The sequence below is a fragment of the Triturus cristatus genome, chromosome 10 (assembly GCF_964204655.1).
Source record: "Triturus cristatus chromosome 10, aTriCri1.1, whole genome shotgun sequence".
NCBI classification, from domain to species: domain Eukaryota; kingdom Metazoa; phylum Chordata; class Amphibia; order Caudata; family Salamandridae; genus Triturus; species Triturus cristatus.
Window position 1 is genome coordinate 859,457,205 of NC_140593.1, and position 20,996 is coordinate 859,478,200.

Sequence of the window (20,996 nt, forward strand, 5' to 3'; positions counted from 1 at the left end):
CTCACTCTAACTTGATGATGCCATCTGTGATGTCATTTGAGAGGTCATCAGTGCCACTGACCATGCTATGAGTTATGTAATATGTGAGGTCATAAGCAGTGCATTGCCGGGGCGAACATTATAGTTATCTCAGGAAACTATAACCGTCAGGAAGTAGACTGTGTTGCACCTACCATTCCGCATTGGGTCAGAACTACATGTCCCATGAGGCCGTAGCTGGTAGGAGAGGCCTTTTAACCAGCTGACGTGCACACGCAGGTGCATGTAATTCTTGTTTCCTGTTTGTACTCTCTCGGCTGAGGGAGGGAATCCGCGGCTGCTGGTAGCCGCTCATGGTGTGCTTCATGTACACGCTAGGATAGCCGGTTCACGGAATTCCTGAGGACGGCTGCTGACGAAACGGAGTTTGTAGTGAGTATTAAATCTGGATGCCAGTTCTTGCTCAGTTTCCCGTGGCCCCCTAGAGACTCCCAGTGAGAGCTGCTGTTTCTGTTTTCTTCCGCTTCGCCTCACCCTGTGGTCCTTTGGGGAATACTTTTTCTGTGGCTTTGCTGAGCTTGGTAATATAGTGGAGGTTCAGAGCGGAGTGCGGTGGTGCTTTCTTAACCATGCATTACCATGTCTGTATTCAAATAAGCCTGTGCACTTATTAAAGAGGAAGGTCAGAGCGGAATGCAGTGGTGATTCTCAACCACGCATTACCGATTCTGTGTAGCACTTCGAAGGGGCTTTCCAAGTGAGATCTTCATTTCTTCTGTGTTGCCTGTTGACCTTGCTTTTGAGAACTGACTATTTTGAATATGGGATTATTTCTTCAGTTGTTTTCATTGCGAAGAAAAGACTCTGTACATTTTATTCAGCACTTTATGCTATTTGTCTTTCTTTATGAATTGGACGTCTTCTCATTGTGTTAGGAGTAAAAAGGAACTGGTATGTATGGGGTTTGTCTAAAATCTTATTATTTAGAAAAGAGTATTCTTGATGTCAATAATTGTTGCTTTCTGCTTTGCAGATATTTTGGTATATGAAGAGAGAGGGATATTCAGTTGCATAAGAATGAGAAGGACTGCCGCCAGTTTGAGCAAGGTTTGTTAGTAAATAGCGAGAATTCATGAGAGTAGTCTTTTCATGCCGTCATGCATTTATGGTATTATCCTTTGTGTTTCAGGTTCTTTTTCCCTGCTGTTCCTTTCCTACCCTTCCCTCGCCTGATTGCCTAACACTCTGTGTCTATCTTCAGAGTTGGGGATGTCAGGAGGTGGATCCCTTATTGCTTCAGTTGGATCCTGAGGAGTTCTTATCTCAGAACAAATAGATTTCTGTCAATAACTGCAGATTTTCTATGGGTTTTGTGTGAAATCTGAGCCTAGTTATAATGTCCCTGCAACCTTTGTTTTTTTCAGTGAGTTTTTACATTTTTTTAAATGTTTATTTCCTAACCAAAATGTCCCTGTAACCTTTGTTTTTTCTATGGGTCTATGAAAGAATAGTAATTCAACTTATATAGTAGCTTAGTATGTATCTTTAAGTTTCAGAAAGGTTTACGAAACACACTCACTGGATTAATCATTGTTTTATTAAACTGTATTTCCTAACTGTAACCTGTAACCTTTGAGAGTGGGTGTGTAAGTGGCTGTATAGGTTGGTGAGTGGGTGTGTGAGTGGCTGTTTGGGACTGTAAGTGGGTGTGTGAGTGGCTGTATGGGTACGTGAGTGGGTGTATGAGTTGTTTTGAGGGTCTGTGAGTGGCTGTTTGAGTGGTTGCATGGGAATATGAGAGGGTGTGTTAGTGGTTGTATGGGTGTATGCGTGGTTGTGCAGGTGTGAGGGTGACTGTATTGGTGTGTACATGGATATGTGAGTGGATGTATGGATCTGTGTGTGGTTATGTGGGTATGTGAGTGTTTGTGTGGGTGTGAAAGTATCTAAGTTGGTCTGTGAGTGGGTGTGTAATTGTCTGAGTGGGTCTGTGAGTAGGTGTGTGAGTGTCTGAGTGGGTCTGTGAGTGGGTGCATGAGTGTCAAAGTAAGTCTGTGAGTGGGTGTGTGAGTGCCTCAGTGAGTCTCTGACTAGGTGCATGAGTATCTGAGTGGGTCTGTGAGTGGGTGTTTGAGTTGGTCTGTGAGTGAGTGTGTGAGTGTTTGATAGGGTCTGTGACTGGGTGCATAAGTGTTTGAGTTGATCTGTAAAGGGATGCGTGATTCTGTGAGAGGGTGCATGAGTGTCTCTGACTAGCTGTGTGAGTATCTGAGTAGGTCTGTGAATGGGTGCGTAAGTGTCTGAGGGTCTGTGAGTGTGTGCATCAGTGTCTGAGTAGGTCTGTGACTGGGTCCCTTTTTTCTGGAAAATTTTGTGAAGATTCGTCAAACGGCACCAGAGTTGTAAGCAAGCCAAACATACTTTTCCTATGGAAACGAGGTCCTAGCTATAACTACCTACTGACAGCCGCTAGGAACTAATCTATATATGTATATTACCTAGTGGTAGTCACCACTAGGGAGTTATAGTTAGGTCAGATGTTCCATAGGAAAAAAAATAATAATGACTTTGATACCATTTGACGAACTCCACAAAACGTTCCAAAAAGGTGCTACTTTTTAACTAATTTGTGCATGGAAAGTTTTGGGATGATCCATAAAGCAGGGGGCAAAAAAAAGTGGGCCCCAAAACGCAAAATCTCATGCATTTTCTATAGACTTCTTCAGACAAAGCTGCAGCAAAAACTATTGAACTGAATTACACCAAATTTGACAAGAAGCTAGATCTTGGTCCGCAGATTGTGCTTTTTGTGATTTGGTGTACATCCGTTCAGTAGTTTTTGAGACATTAAATTGGAGAAATAAATGTATATCTGGACGGGTTGGTCTTAAAGCATTCTGATTGGCCCATGGAGCTTTATTTCCCTTTGGCCATTTCGCTCCCATGGGAGTCAGACTCCCACGGGAGCAAGCAATCTGATTGACTGCCAGCAACATGAGAACATTGTTGCCGGCAGCCAGTATGGGACTTGGAGAATTAGTCCTGTATCCTGAACATGTTTCTAAAAACAAATATAAGGGGGCAGGGTAGGGATATCTTGACCACCCTAGGCCCCATGGGGTGGACCCAGAAGGCTCCTTACCCTGGGGCAAAAAACAAAAAAATCATCAAAAAAGTATGTGACCACGCTGGACAATAGAAAAAAAGACAAAAAAATGGCATTTGGGGCTGCATTGTTTTATTACTGGAAGGAGGGATGAAGCCCCCTCCTCTAACCTTTATAAGCCCTTGGGAGCCCACCCAGGGCTTAAATCAAAGTATATGTGGAGGGGGGATGTACAGCCCCCCTCCCCAAGCCATTAAAAGCCCCAAGAAGCCCACTCCCAGGGCCAAGAATCTATATGGGGAAAGAGGATGTGTGGCCCCCTCCCCAAACTATCAGAGATCCCAGGGAGCCCTCCCCTGGAGCCATAAACATAGTATAAGGGTTGGGGGCACATGGCTCCCCTCCCCGAGCCATCAGAGATCCTGGGGAACCCACCTCTGGGGCTGAAATCAGTTAATAAGGGGAAGGGGAAGCACGGCCCCCCTCACCGAGCCATGAAAAGTCACAGGGAGCCCACCCACGGGGCTGAGAATTTTCAAAATGGAGAGGGGGCTGCACAGCCCTCCTCCTGAGCCTCTAAAGGCCCCAGGGACCCATCTCCTGGGGCTGCTAAACTTTTGAAAAGGAAGGGGGAACCCGCAGTTTTCCTCCCTGAGCCATTAATGGACCCCATCCCCCGGGCCGCCTCCCTGGCTATGCCTCAGGGAGCCCACCCCCAGGACATAGTTGTTTCACTGCTTGCACCAGCATGGGCAGGGAAACTTGTGTATGCTCCCATTTGGTTGATGCATTTGTAAATCTCTCCCAAGCTTGAGCAAACACAAAGTCTGCTCCCAGCAGGCGAGAGCTTTAAAAATGCTCTTGCCAGCTGGCAGAAGACTTTTGATCTGTTTCCCTGCCCGCACTGATGTGGGCAGGGACACTGGTCAAAATATTGCTCCCATCCACCAGAAGTGGCACTAGTAGCTGCTCCCTGCAGGCAGGAGCAACACCAGCTCTCACTGCATGTAGGGAGCTGGAACCGGGGGGCCTTAGCGCTCCCCCTACAGCCCCCAACAAATGTATGCAGGTGTCCTGGGAGGGCACCCACCTTTAATAGTACAGCACCACGGGACGGGTGTCCCTGGGGCGAATAAGAGCTCGGGGAGGAGGACCATATGCCCCCTCACCTATTAACATAGGGTCTGGGGAATGGTGTCCACAGGGCCTAAAAATGCTTGGGGGGGTGCGTGGTCCCCTTCCTCATATACAAAATATGTACAGCCCTGGGGATAGGGTCCCGAGGGCCCAAAGAAGCTCGGGGAGGGGGACCACATGGCCCCCTCCCTTTTACTTTTATTAACAGCTCTGGGGGTGGGGTATCCACGGGGTAACAGGGATTGGGAAGGGGGGAGCCACAAGGCACCCCACCCTTTTATTAAAAAAATAATGACCCTGGGGGATAGGGTCACCAGGGCCTAAAGAGGCTCGGAGATGGGGGCCTCGCAGCCCACATCCCCTTTAAATAAAAAAGGCCCTATGGGTTGGGGTACCCAGGGTTAAAAAGGTCCTGGTTGGAGGGGGCTGTGCATCCCGTGCCCCTTTATAAAATTACACAGCCCTGGAGGATGGGGTCCCAGGATCTTTTAAAGGCTCGAAAAGGGGGGCTGTTCGGTCCCTCTTCCATTACAGAAAAAATGGTCTTGGGGTCCCCAGAGCCTAATAAGGCCCGGGGAGTGGGGCAGCGTGCCCCCTCCCTTTTAGATAAAAAGGACCTGGGGGATGGAGTCCCCAGGGCCAAATAAGGTTTGGGGAGGGTGGCCATGTGGCCCTCCTCACCTTTAAAAAAAAAAAGTCCCTGTTGCCAACCCCCACTGCGCACAGGCTATGCAGAGTTGGCTTTATATATAGGGATAAAATATTACTTTACGGTAAAAGAAAAACAGAAATTCTCTGAAGAAACAGAAGTTAAACGTTATTGTTTAGCGCGATAGAAAGAAAGAAAACCTTAGAAATTCACTGAAAAAACTAAAATTAAAGTAGCATTATACTTAGGTGAATATGTCAGTAACAAGATTAACGTTTTGAACTTAAAAAAGACACAGAAATTCACCAGTTATACTTATCATCATTAACAATAACTTGTGTCTCCAACATGCATTGCTTATGACCTCACCTTTTGCATCACTCATGACATGTTCTATGACATCCTTTATGACATCCCTGATGACAACTCAAATGACATCATTGAGGACATCACTGATGACATGATTCAATAAGTGTGCTAGTTTCTTCGGTTGTTCGACCCTCAGTGCCCACCATGCCCTTTTTCTGCTGTTTTCCAGTAGCTCCTGTGAATACTCGTATTCTCTAAATTTATGAATACGATTGTCAGAGTTGGTAAGCACTCTTTTTTGAAAAAATCCCGCTAGAAACAAAGCAATTATCACAAGAGAAGCTCATCCAGGGGACTGCATGGATGTACACATCGGTAGTGAAGTGCGCTGTATTTAACAGGGGGCTAAATGGGAAAGGTGGTGGTGGCAATACCTTGTTCTTCTTTAATCTAAATATCCAAGAAATAGATTTAGTTGGGTCTTTATGCTTTGTGAATCTGATGCTCAGTGAACGGTGGGTCAGTCCTTTCAGGGAAGTGCACAGAATGCCTTGTGTGCCTGTCCAAATGCAAAACTCATCATTGATGCATCTTCACCAAATGGTACTGGAAAGTGCAACGTTCCTCAAATCCTGCTATATAAAGAATAGCTAGTCAAGTTGTGAAGCACTACCCATTGCCATCCCTCTTGTTTGACTGTAGAAATCACCATTGAAGTTTAAGGAAGTATTCTACATTTTAAATTCCAGCAGACCTACGGTGAAAAGGTTGGGAGCGCTATGGGCTCTCGGTCTTCTTTCTTGCGGGATATTGTTGTAGAGAGACTCAACTGATTTTATTCACCATTTCTTGTGATAAAGTTTTTCTGTTTCAGAATCAGACCATATAGTGTTTTTGTTTTTATTGTGTTGGTGCCATCTGGTAGTAACCTTTGGGGTACAGGTGCAAATCCCAGCAGAACAGGCATATTGGCCTTTTCCCTTTGATGCAGATAATATCAGTACGGTGTTGGTGTTTAAAAATAGCATCTTTATTAAGTGAGAATAGACATTTAACTGTGTCATTCGCACTCCATCAATGGTCAACATTATAGTTTTGAAAAAAAATACTTAGCACGGGGTATTCACAGCAATGCGCACTGAGGCAAATAATAATTATCATCGTCTGGAAGTCAGCGCACAGTTCCAAGCTTTGCTTCTGTCTGCCGTGGCTGTAGAGTGACCTTTTACGACAAGGAGCTTCGTCAGCTCTCTCAAGTAGTGCAGTTGTTCGAGTAGCATTTCCCAAATATGCCAGTAGAGGTCACCAGACATTCATTGTTTAGATTGCAGATGCAAATAGTTCCTCTCGCACACAGGAAACTGCTGTACCTGGAAACCCCAGTTACATGCAGCAGAATAAGGCTTTGAATTACGGGTTGGGTTGGATTTGATATTTACCATCAATATCAAAATAAACTCCTCTCGATTTAGATTAAGAAGGTTTCGAGGCTCATTTACATTCGAAGCAAAACTTCCCGAAATTACTATTTACTTTGACAAAAATATTCCCTTTACTGCCAGTGAATCATAAAGCAGATATACATTTTATAGATGCACTGTTGCAAACATTCTAGAAACAATGTAACCAAACACAAATCGTGAGCAGAACACGCATCACTCATGGAAATAGTGCAATTGATGATTGGAGTCGACAAAAAACAGGGTGACAGACGCCCCCAGCACTCTGTATGCGAGGCTAACTATAGCCCGAGCAGACTGTGATAATGTGCTGTCGAAGGAGCTGCGGTGGAAGCCACTTTACCAACAGTGGGCATTTTGTTGTCACTCTCCATAGTTGTGATATATGTCTTTATCCCCGACAGACTCCACTGCCCCAGTGTTTCTCTTTGTTTTCCCCATGCAGCTTTCAGAGGATAGGCCGCTCCTATTTTCGTTTATAATTACCCAGAAGCCCCTTCTTCCCCCGTTTATGCCTCCTAGCTATCTCATTGCGTTTTTCAACCCCAGATGTCAGCAGCGGGTTTGCTTAGAACTATTTCAGAGTGAACCTGTGCTCACAAAGCTGTTCAAGAACTTCCCTTGTTGGAGCACTACACATTCCAAAGATGTTCAAACAGAGCATCTTTGCCTGACTACAGTCCCGTATGCCGATCAAGTGTAGTTCACTTGGTGGTCCCTAGAGGGAGATCGGTCAGCTGGGATGTAATCATTGCACTTTGTGTGGCAATGAAACTCTCGAGCACGATGAAGGAAAGGTGACGGTAACGTCAACGTTTTTTAGTAGCTGGATGGCTCACTGTGAAGTGGGCTGACTGTCAGACTGGCTGGATGGTGATTTTTAGGTCTCGCGAACCAAAGGCTCGAAGAGACATTTTGTATGTGGGATTTTCAAAGTGCTACCCACAGTTTTGGCTGGCCTAAACCTTGAGTGCACGATCACATGCACAGCTGCTCCCACTCCCCCCTCCCTTCTCTATAGCTTTCTTTCACTTTAGCCGCTTTGACCCTTGCATTCCCACCTCCCTTCTCACCCAGCCCTTTGATGCTCTGCTCGATTACTTTCACTTTCGCCGCTACAAACTTTTCAAGCCTTTTACCGCCTTTGATTTTCTTTTATTTTGCTGAGCCTTGATTCATACGCGCTTGTTCCGATTTCAAGGGAAGTCTTACCCTTCTTCAACTAACAGCATGCAGCCAAGCGTGAAGGAATATCGCTTGTACTTTCATTTCATATCATCTACAGCGCGTGTCCTCTAACACATGTAAATAAATGTAAAGGCACGATCAGACAAACGGTAAGGATAATCGCTTGTGCTTCCATTCAACTTTGTCTTCAGCACGTGTGTTTGTCAGCACGCAGCAGATTTTCATGTTTCCTCGCTCATGACTATACATCGACGCTTCCATCATGTTTCTCCATCTCTCCCTTCCTCCTATGTTGTCCTTAGTTAACTTTACATCACTCTCTGCTCCTTTCCCACACACTCATTTGTCCTCAGTGTATCGCCTTCACGCTTTGCTTCCACTGATAGCATAACATAACATAGTATAGCATAACAAAACAAAGCATAGCATAACAAAACATAGCATAGCATCACAAAACATAGCATAACAAAACAAAGCCTAGCATAGCAAAACACAACAAAAAATAGCATAGCATAACAAAAAATATCAAAACAAAACATAGCATAGCATAACAAAGCATAGCATAACAAAACAAAGCATAGCATAGCATAACAAAACATAGCATAGCATAAGAAAAAATAGCACAGCATTACAAAACTCAACAACACATAGCATAACAAAACATAGCAAAACAAAGCAAAGCATTGCATACCAAAACACAACAAAATGTAGCATAGCATAACAAAACATAGCATAGCATAACAAAACATAGCATAGCATAGCAAAACAAAACATAGCATAACAAAAAACAAAACATAGCATAGCATCACAAAACATAGCATAACAAAACATAGCATAACAAAACAAAGCATAGCATAACAAAACACAACAAAACAGCATAGCATAAAACATAGCATAGCATAACACAACATAGCATAGCATAACAAAATATAGCATAACAAAACATAGCATAACATAACAAAACACAACAAAACGTAGCATAACTAAACACAGACACAGGGCAAAATGCAAAGTACTGTGGTGGGGGAGGGAGGGGAGCGCACACAAGCCCAAAGACGTGCAAGCCCGCTCCATTCATCAGCTTTTGGATGTTATAAAATCCAGAGTAGTTTAATACACCATAACATAGCATAACATAACAAAACATAGCCTAGCCTAACTTATCCTCTTCTGTGCCCATGACGAGATGGTCTCGTCATGGAGCACAGTCGCGCTGTGCCCATGACGAGACTATCTCGTCATGAAACCCACCCAATAGGGAAACGCCAGGCACAGGAGGGGAAAAGGCCTGGCACCCAAGGGGATAAAATAACAGCATAACATAACAGAACATAGCCTAACATAACAAAACATACCATTACATAACATAATAAAACATAGCCTAGCGTTGCATACCATTGCATAGCATACCATAACTTAACAAAACATAACATAAAACATAGCCTCGCCTAACATAACATAACAAATCATTACATAGCATAACAAAACATAACATAGTATAGCATAACATAACATTGTATAGCATAACAAAACAAAGCATAGCATAACAAAACATAACAAAACATAGCATAGCATCACAAAACATAGCATAGCATAACAAAACAAAGCCTAGCATAGCAAAACACAACCATTGCATAGCATACCATAACTTAACAAAACATAAAAAACATAGCCTCGCCTAACATAACATAACATAACATAACAAATCATAACATAGCATAACAAAACATAACATAGTATAGCATAACATAACATAGTATAGCATAACATAACATAGTATAGCATAACAAAACATAGCATAGCATCACAAAACATAGCATAGCATAACAAAACAAAGCCTAGCATAGCAAAACACAACCATTGCATAGCATACCATAACTTAACAAAACATAACATAACATAAAAAACATAGCCTCGCCTAACATAACATAACATAACAAATCATAACATAGCATAACAAAACATAACATAGTATAGCATAACATAACATAGTATAGCATAACATAACATAGTATAGCATAACAAAACAAAGCATAGCATAACAAAACATAGCATAGCATCACAAAACATAGCATAGCATAACAAAACAAAGCCTAGCATAGCAAAACACAACAAAACATAGCATAGCATAACAAAAAATAGTATAGCATAAAAAACACAACAAAAAATAGCATAGCATAACAAAAAATATCAAAACAAAACATAGCATAGCATAACAAAGCATAGCATAACAAAACAAAGCATAGCATAGCATAACAAAACATAGCATAGCATAACAAAACATAGCATAGCATAAGAAAAAATAGCACAGCATTACAAAACTCAACAACACATAGCATAACAAAACATAGCAAAACAAAGCAAAGCATTGCATACCAAAACACAACAAAACGTAGCATAGCATAACAAAACATAGCATAGCATAACAAAACATAGCATAGCATAGCAAAACAAAACATAGCATAACAAAAAACAAAACACAGCATAGAATCACAAAACATAGCATAACAAAACAAAGCATAGCATAACAAAACACAACAAAACAGCATAGCATAAAACATAGCATAGCATAACACAACATAGCATAGCATAACAAAATATAGCATAACAAAACATAGCATAACATAACAAAACACAACAAAACGTAGCATAACTAAACACAGACACAGGGCAAAATGAAAAGTACTGTGGTGGGGGAGGGAGGGGAGCGCTCACAAGCCCAAAGACGTGCAAGCCCGCTCCATTCATCAGCTTTTGGATGTTATAAAATCCACAGTAGTTTAATACACCATAACATAACAAAACATAGCCTAGCCTAACATAAAATAACAGCATAACATAACAGAACATAGCCTAACATAACAAAACATACCATTACATAACATAATAAAACATAGCCTAGCGTTGCATACCATTGCATAGCATACCATAACTTAACAAAACATAACATAACATAACAAAACATAGCCTCGCCTAACATAACATAACATAACAAATCATAACATAGCATAACAAAACATAACATAGTATAGCATAACATAACATAGTATAGCATAACAAAACAAAGCATAGCATAACAAAACATAACAAAACATAGCATAGCATCACAAAACATAGCATAGCATAACAAAACAAAGCCTAGCATAGCAAAACACAACCATTGCATAGCATACCATAACTTAACAAAACATAACATAACATAAAAAAACATAGCCTCGCCTAACATAACATAACATAACAAATCATAACATAGCATAACAAAACATAACATAGTATAGCATAACATAACATAGTATAGCATAACATAACATAGTATAGCATAACAAAACATAGCATAGCATCACAAAACATAGCATAGCATAACAAAACAAAGCCTAGCATAGCAAAACACAACCATTGCATAGCATACCATAACTTAACACAACATAACATAACATAAAAAACATAGCCTCGCCTAACATAACATAACATAACAAATCATAACATAGCATAACAAAACATAACATAGTATAGCATAACATAGTATAGCATAACATAACATAGTATAGCATAACAAAACATAACAAAACATAGCATAGCATCACAAAACATAGCATAGCATAACAAAACAAAGCCTAGCATAGCAAAACACAACAAAACATAGCATAGCATAACAAAACAGTATAGCATAAAAAACACAACAAAAATAGTATCACATAACAAAAGTATCAAAACAAAACAGCATAGCATAACAAAGCATAGCATAACAAAACAAAGCATAGCATAGCATAGCATAACAAAACTTAGCATAGCATAACAAAACATAGCATAGCATAAGAAAAAATAGCATAGCATAACAAAACTCAACACCACATAGCAGAACAAAACATAGCAAAACAAAGCAAAGCATTGCATAACAAAACACAACAAAACGTAGCGTAGCATAACAAAACATAGCATAGCATAACAAAACATAGCATAGCATAGCAAAACAAAACATAGCATAGCATCACAAAACATAGCATAACAAAACATAGCATAACAAAACAAAGCATAGCATAATAAAACACAACAAAACAGCATAGCATAAAACATAGCATAGCAAAACACAACATAGCATAGCATAACAAAATATAGCATAACAAAACATAGCATAACATAACAAAACACAACAAAACATAGCATAGCATCGCAAAACATAGCATAGCATAACAAAACATAGCATAGCATAGCAAAACATAACATAGCATAACAAAACATAGCATAACAAAATACAACAAAACATAGCATAGCATAACTAAACAAAACATAGCATAGCATAAAACATAACAAAACAAAACAGAGCATAACAAAACATAGCATAGCATAGCAACACATAGCATAACAAAACACAACAAAACATAGCATAGCATCACAAAACATAGCATAGCATACCAAAACATAGCATAACAAAACAAAGCATAGCATAACAAAACACAACAAAACAGCATAGCATAACAAAACACAACATAGCATAGCATAACATAACAAAATATAGCATAACAAAACATAGCATAACATAACAAAACAAAACGTAGCATAACTAAACACAAAATAGCATAGCATAACAAAACACAACAAAACAGCATAGCATAACAAAAAATGGCATAACAAAACAATACATAGCATAGCATAACAAAGCATAGCATAACAAAACATAACATAGCATAACAAAACATAGCATAGCATAACAAAACAAAACACAGCATAGCATAAAAAACATAGAATAGCATAGCATATCAAAACAAAACATAGCATAACAAAGCATAGCATAGCATAACAAAACATAGCATAGCATAACAAAGCATAGCATAGCAAAACACAACAAAGCATAGCATAACACAACACAACAAATCACAGCATAGCATAACAAAACATAGCATAGCAAAACAAACATAGCATAACAAAACAAAGCATAGTATAACAAAACACAACAAAACATAGCATAGCATCGCAAAACATAGCATAGCATAACAAAACAAAGCATAGCATAGCAAAACACAACAAAACATAGCATAGCATAACAAAACATAGCATAGCATAACAAAACATAGCATAGCAAAACATAGCATAGCATAACAAAACACAACAAAACATAGCATAGCATAACAAAACACAACAAAACGTAGCATAGCATAGCTAAACAAAACATAGCTTAGCATAAAAAACATAGAATAGCATAGCATATCAAAACAAAACATAGCATAAAAAGCATAGCATAACAAAACATAGCATAGCATAGCAAAACACAACAAAACATAGCATAGCATAAGACAACACAACAAATCACAGCATAGCATAACAAAGCATAGCATAACAAAACATAGCATAGCAAAACAAAACATAGCATAACAAGACAAAGCATAGCATAACAAAAAACAACAAAACATAGCATAGCATCGCAAAACATAGCATAGCATAACAAAACATAGCATAGCATAGCAAAACATAGCATAGCATAACAAAACACAACAAAGCATAGCATAGCATAACAAAACACAACAAAACATAGCATAGCATAACTAAACAAAACATAGTATAGCATAAAAAACATGGAATAGCATAGCATATCAAAACAAAACATAGCATAAAAAAGCATAGCATAGCATAACAACACGAAACACTGCTACACGCCTCACACTGCTACATGCCTCACACTGCTGCACGCCTCACTGCTGCACGCCGCACACTGCTACACGCCTCACACTGCTACACTAAACACTGCTGCACGCCTCACACTGCTGCACGCCGCACACTGCTGCACGCCGCACACTGCTGCACGCCTCACACTGCTACACTAAACACTGCTGCACGCCTCACACTGCTGCACGCCGCACACTGCTGCACGCCGCACACTGCTGCACGCTTCACACTGCTGCACGCCTCACACTGCTGCACGCCTCACACTGCTGCACGCCTCACACTGCTGCACACCGCACACTGCTGCACGCCGCACACTGCTGCACGCCGCACACTGCTACACGCGCCACACTGCTGCACGCACCACACTGCTGTACGCTACACACTGCTGCACGCCGCTGCACGCAGCACACTGCTGCACGCCGCACACTGCTGCACTCCACACACTGCTTTTATGCAAGTTTATGCTACTGACATTGCAAATGACAATGCGTTTTATTTGTTTTAAAACCAAAACATAAATAAAAGGCATTGTAATTTTACAATGCCAATAGCTCAAACTCTTATAAATGCGAGACCTATTGCATTGCAAATGCTTGTTTACGTAGGTCGGTGGGTTTGGCTGGACTGCTGTGCAGGTCAGCCAGGACTCACGGCCAGGCTGACGACCTCGGTAGAACGGCTGTCCCAAACGGCATGGCTGGAAGGCTAAGTCGACCCCCTGTCTGGCAAACCCCTCCTAGGTCCGACCAGCGCAAGGCTGACCGGCTAATGGCTGACTGCGGATTGGTTCCCTGCAGTTCGGCTGGGCTGGTTGGCTGCTGGAGGGAGGGCAGAGCTGGACAGACCGGGGAGGCTGAAAAGATAAGCCATGCCTAGTACCCCCTGGGCTAGTACGCCGAGTGAGTTGGCCGGGACAGGAGGCTAGGCTGGCCGATGTGGCAGACTGGCTCGACCGGCCGACTGAGGGCTAGACGGGTAGATCCGAGAAAAAAAAAATAGTTTGATCGTCCCGCGCGGCTTGTCAGGTCTCCCTTAGTTCCAGGATTCTTGTCAAGGGGGCTCAGAGTTATGGGATGGGAAGCAATGAGGACTCCTCAGACAGTTGAGAGCATTGGGAACTCTGCTCTGCATTGATGGATGTTTATTGATGTTTCCAGGAAGTGGTTTTTTAGGGGTTACACACACACGACGGTATACCCATCAGATCAGGTGTTGTCACACCTGGACCATCATATTTCACCTTGCCCGCCAGGCCAAAAATCAGTGCTTCTAGTGTTTTCCCAGGTTACTATAGAATGTTAAAAATATCAAACATTTATATAAACATGTGCCCATTGAGACTAATCAATTAGTGTTTAATGATAGGACACGATCCGGGAATGTGGGCCACTTTTTTAAGGGGTGCCCAGGCCTGATTGTGATCCCAATCCGACCCTGAGCAGGAGACTCTCTTTGGTGTTGGCTCTGAGCCATGGGCACGCCGGCCCAGGCCCCTGAAGAACATTCTGGAGAACATTCTGGATACCCTATCAAGAATTCCATGCCAGGTTGTGGGAAGGGCACCCACAAGCATTTAGCGCAGGGCGGGCATGTTGTTTGACATATGGGGACGGTATTTCACGATTAAAAAGTGGCCAGTGAAAACATTGTTGGGCAGAAGAAGGGGTTAGGATACATACAACTTGGTCACTGGCCCCACCTACTTGGCTAAGGACGCCCTAAGATGGAGGACGGGGACAGCCGAAACACGGAGGGTGCGGGTGGGTGTGGGCAGCATGGAGGGTGGGGTGGAAGCAACACGAAGGTGGCGGCAGCAACATGGAAGGGTGAGGAGAAGTACACGACAAAGGTGAAAGGGAGTAATGTGGAACTCGGCTGGGGGAATATGGAGCACGCGGCTGGGGGAACATGGAGCACGCGGCTGCGGGAACATGGAGCACGGGGGTCTGAAGCGCACTGGTGAGAAAGCAACGCTGGGGCAGAACCACATGAATGTGACTGCAACAGGGTGGGCTGGGGAGAATCACATAGGTGAGAGAGAGCAACACAGGTGCAGTGGTGGGGGAAGACAAGTGGACGAGGAATACAGCTGAAAAACGGCACATGCACCTTAATGGAGTGTTTAACCAAAACAAATAAAAATTGTCTGTAAAGGAAGTAGTAGACGGGGACAAGTAAAGAGGCTATGCTCCAGGGAAGGGATAAAAAAGAAAAGCCCACTCAAGCTAACAAATAAAAAGTGAAAAGAAAGCAGATTAGAGTGACAATAAAGCCAATCAAAGCAGAGGCTCTTAATCTACTGTAAGCTGGCAATAGGGCTTTTCACACACACACAGCTTGCACTGCCTGGTAGGTAAGACCTACAAAGTTTACTTTTTTTCCAAAGTTTGTTCGATACTTGGTTTTGGTCCTCTGGACTACTGCCCTCTCCCTAACAAACTTTACTTATTTGTGGCGGTGTGACCTGATGCATAAGTAAGGAGTCTGAACGTGGGAGAAGGCCTATCAGTAATCAAGATTACAGTAAGTAATCGAGGCATTCGTTATCAAGCCCTGGTTACCACATGCAGATTAGGAAGCTCCTAAAATGCATGTGTGACTGAAATGTGTCTAGTACTGAGGAGAAAATGTGGCCCAGTGGGTGAAGATGTTCCGAGATCATTGTGTGTTAACATCCTGTTTAGACCCACTTCCATCTGGTTCCAAAGCAACATAGGGGCATATTATCAACGGCCAGCGATAATTATCGCTGGCCGTTCATAGCGATAGAAAAATTATCGCCAGCTATCGCTGAATATTATCGCCATGATAGCGCTATATTTACAACGCATAGCGCTATGGCGATAATATTTCAGCGATAGCGGTGTTTTCAATGGAACATCGCTGGTTTTCCAGCGATGTTCCATTGAAAACAGCAATAACATTGCTGATAGGACCCTGTGGTCCAATCAGCATAATCCATATCCCATTAAAAGTATGCCTTAGTCAGGAATTTAACAGGTGTTAAATTCCTGAGTTAAGGCTGAGGTAGCGCAATTTTTTTTATCGCTGCACCTCCTTGTTAATATCGCGAAGCTGCCTTCACGATATTAACATGTGTTGTTTTCACAGCCACGCCTCTTTTGCATCTCATTAGCGATGCAAGGCGAGGCTGTGAAAAAACGCGCTCTACATCAAGGAAACACGCGCTAGCGTGTCCTTGATGATATTGCGATATAATTATCGCCGCTTTTCGCCCAAAAACGGAAGCTAAAGCGGCGATAATTATATCGCCAGCCCTTGCTAATATGCCCCATAAACACTAGGCCTCAAGCCCTTTGCTGGAGGACAACATACGTTTTGATGATTGACTAGTTTATGCTGGTGCAATCTGCGGAATTTCCTGCTTTTCACTTTACGTTTGTTAGGTGAAATACCCGAAATTATAGCATTATTCTATTTCGCATAATTGCGCTTTTGTTGTGGTAAAATTAATTTTGCGGTTCCAGAAGAAAAAAGTGAATGGACAGAATAGAATGCAGGTGGCTGTTTTTTTAAATAATGTATAGTTTACTCTATTTATTTAGCGCAAACGTGGCCCTGTTTCCAATAATCCTAGATTGCGTAACTTCGCAACATTTCATGTAATTTTTCATGTAATTTCGCACAATTTCCACAACGGAAAATATGTGAATTTCGCCCAGGCCTAATTTGTAATCAAATGCAACGCACATCAGTTTCTGGACGCAATTAGCATTGAAATGAGCAGCCCTGACAGACCACAGCAGAAGCAGGGAACTACTTTGTTCTCTGGTGACTGGAAGAGGGCTTAAAATAATCGCACTGCATTTTTCGAAATATACAGTGATTGTATGAACCGGTTATCGCTGTAAACACTTGAAAGCTGGAGACAAGCTCGGTGGCATGCGAAATCTCAAGAGTGTGCACGTCAGAGACCGCAGCGAAAATGGAAGGAAGATAAAAGGGCTAGAAACCAGGCCTGGAATTTATGGAATTGGCAAGGGACTTGGCCAGTGCTCTGGGGATGTCTAGGACATGTTCCATCTGTGCCGTAAACTGCTCAGCCCTCAGACAGAGAGGGCAGGGATGGAATCTAATGCGGATGGTGGCACAATGAAAGATGGCACTGAACGGACATAAATCCAGGGAGCTAGAGGGAGGAATGGGAAGGAATTTGCCAACTAATTCTTTGTGATGTGCTGAATGTTGCACTCCCCATACGACGGAGCTCCCTTAACAAATGCGTTAACTGAGTCCTCCAATGAACCTTTTCTCTGGACCCCGTGGCGATGTTGTGCAAAACAGTCTCAAACGCTCTGATTGGGTAGCGGGTCTCGAGATCATCCAGAATCAACAGCTGCTTTGTTTGAACGGTTGAAATGTGATTTCGGGACTCCACGCACAGGGACATCTTAAGGATTTTGGGGGCCCTGGGCCAAACATATTTTGGGGGCCCCTGTTCAGAACAGCTTTGAATTTATGATCCAATTTGAGCCCCTGTTTCCCACGCCGTTTCTGCTTTCGCAGCTGCGTTAGCGATCCAGTCCGCCTCATAGGCATTAGCCTATATATTCCCGATGTAAACAGACACGCGCAGCTGACAGCGGTAGGATCTGTGTTTCCTGCCCTGTTACTGGGTTTTCAATACTTTTAAAATTGTATATGTGTGGCTGAATTACTCTGTGTTTTTAACAAATTCTCCTACCTACGTGCACTTGCACTTTACTTGATTCTGCTTGCCTACACCACCTTAGCTGCTCCGATTCGCATCTCGTTTTTCCTCCAGTCCTGGTCCGCCACGGCTGATACGCTGATTGTGCGGAGGGCTGGGGCTACTATCGGGCTCCTCACTTCTGCCCACGCAGTTTCCGCTTCCTGAGCTGCGTTAGCGATCCAGTTTGCATCATGGGCATTAGCCTATATATTGCCATGTAAACGGACGTGCACAGCTGACAGTGGTGGGATTTAGTGTTTCCTGCCCTGCTACTAGGTTTTCAATACTTTTTAAATTGTATATGTTTGGCTGAATTACTCTGTGCTTTTTAACAATTTCTCCTACCTACACGCACTTGCACTTTACTTGATTCTGCTTGCCTACACCTCCTTAGCTGCTCGGATTCTAATCTCACTTTTCCTCCATTCCTGGTCCGCCACGGCTGATACGCTGATTGTGAGGAGGGCTGGGGCTACTATTGGGCTCCTCACTACAGCTCACGCAGTTTCCGCTTCCTCAGCTGCGTTAGCGATCCAGTTTGCATCATAGGCATTAGCCTATATATTCCCGATGCAAACGGATGCGCGCAGCGGGCGCGCGGAAGGCGCGCCAAAGGCAAGCCCCTCTGTGCCCATCAGCGTCCCGGAGGCGTCCGGCACCGGCCATGCTGCCCAGTTCCCCTCCAGTGAGTTTCTTCAAATATTTTGCAATAAGGAAAAACTGTTTAGCCTTAGGCGGCTACCATTATGTCAGTGCACAGCTGCTGATCCGAGCTTGGAGGTAGAGTTTCGATGCAATAAGTGCAACTGGTCTCTATTCCAGCCCAGGAAACTCACACCCAAGATCCTCCCACGCAACAATAAGTGTAAAAACAATAAGAAAACAGAGGACTTAAAGGCCACCCTTTTAAATTGTCGCTCTATGCAAAAGCATGATCCACACATTTATGACCTACTTTTATATGAACAGCCTGATCTTTTATTTCTAACTGAGACCTGGCTGTCTGAAGCCTCCAACCCCACTATCACCTCGGCCACCCCTACAGGTTATAAAATTCTTAGGAGGGACAAACCGAGTAGGAAGGGGGGCGGTGTCACCATAATTAACAATAAAAAATTAGACTGCTCTCCCATACTGATGCAAAACACCGAGGGCACAGAGTCCTTAGGCTTCCACTGTACCTTATCCCCCATCATAGCATTGTTGTTTTTCTGATTTACAGACCTCCCGATGCAATTGGAAACAATTTCCTTGTTGGAGACGCTGCAGGCCTGCAACATGTTTCCATCTATTTCTTCTGCCACCCGTGAGACGGGCCATACCCTAGGCCAAATCTTTCCCAACTTTGACATATCAGTAAGCCTACCTCTTCCCATTACCTGGTCTGATCACCTCCTATTAAAATGTGTCATTCCCAACTCTGCCACAGCCCCTCGGGCAGATGCAGGACAAAGGATCCCTAATTACAGGATGTTCCATAAAATATCGATCCCGATGTTAGCAGATGCCCTCGGTCGTTCCTCACCGGAGCTGTCTGTCTGCCCCGACTCGGATGCCTTTCAATAGATTCCTGGCTCGGAACCAACATTGTGGCCTACCAGCTTCCTGGTTTAACGATTCCCTCAGATCTAGCAAACGAAATTGTAGGAAAATGGAACGGAAATGGCGTGAATCCTATCTACTTAAGGACAGGACACCTTAAAAGCTTTCTACATTCTCATGAAGGCAGCCCAGAAAAACGTATTTCAAACCAAGATAGAAAATGCCCAAAATAAAAGTAAGGATATCTTTAGCATAGTTAAATCCTTTACTGCCCCGAAAGCCAGCACAAAGGAAGGGCCATGCACGGAAGAATGGTCTAAGCAAATAGCTCAATTCTCCCACAAACAGATCTCCGTGATCCAACAAGCCTTCACTAACATCTCATAGGAAGAACTGACCTTTTACCTTAGCTCTAATAGCAAATTTCACCTCTTGGATACTTCATCTTTACTAGCTTTCCATAAGTTTCAGCTTGAAGAGTCACTGACCCTTCTCCAAAGCATTAAGTCCGGCTCACCTACCGACCCATGTCCAGTGAATATCCTGAACCTATTAGCTCCCATCATAAACCCCACAGTAAACCAGCTCTTTAATGCTTCACTCTCCTCAGGCAACATGCCGAAATTATGGAATAATGCTAAGATTCTTCCGCTGATAAAAAAGGCTAACGCCGAACCGATGGACCCTGCCAACTACAAGCCAATCTCCCTTCTTCCGGCCCTCTCCAAAGTATTAGAGAAGCATGTAAACAAGGCCCTCCAAAAACACATTGAAGATGGGAAGCTCCTTCATGAGTCCCAACCCGGTTTTAGGGCTAACTACAGTTCGGAGTCCGCTCTGATGGAAGTGACTGAATTTCTCACGGGTAAGCTAGACCAGGGAGGCAAGGCTGTTCTGATATTGCTCGATCTGTCAGTGGCCTTTGATACGGTTCCACATGAGAGGCTCCTGGAGAGACTTGCTAACATCGGCATGGGGGGGACCGCCTTAACATGGATGTCATCCTTCTTGGCAAATAGATCTCAGGACATCTGGCTCCCCCCTTTCTCATCCCCAGTTCCAGCAATGAATGTAGGTGTCCCTCAAGGCTCCATTCTCAGTCCTACCCTTTTTAATATATATCTATCCCCCCTTGCATTTCCGGTAGAGGAAGAGGGCGCCAAAATTGTTTCCTATGCTGATGACCCTCAGCTGATTTTTACATGTGAAAAAAGAACCAACTTTGACGGGGCAATGATTAGGTCTTGCCTC

The 20,996-nt window shown here is 43.0% G+C and overlaps 1 long non-coding RNA gene across 1 annotated transcript in view; it reads left to right on the top strand.

The window, feature by feature from the left end:
* The first annotated feature begins 303 nt into the window (after positions 1-303).
* Positions 304-20,996, top strand: part of LOC146796116 (uncharacterized) — a 126,305-nt gene continuing 105,612 nt past the window's right edge. Inside the window, exon 1 of the long non-coding RNA XR_014969898.1 lies at positions 304-411. This is a non-coding gene — a long non-coding RNA (uncharacterized LOC146796116). The remainder of the gene's footprint in view (positions 412-20,996) is intronic.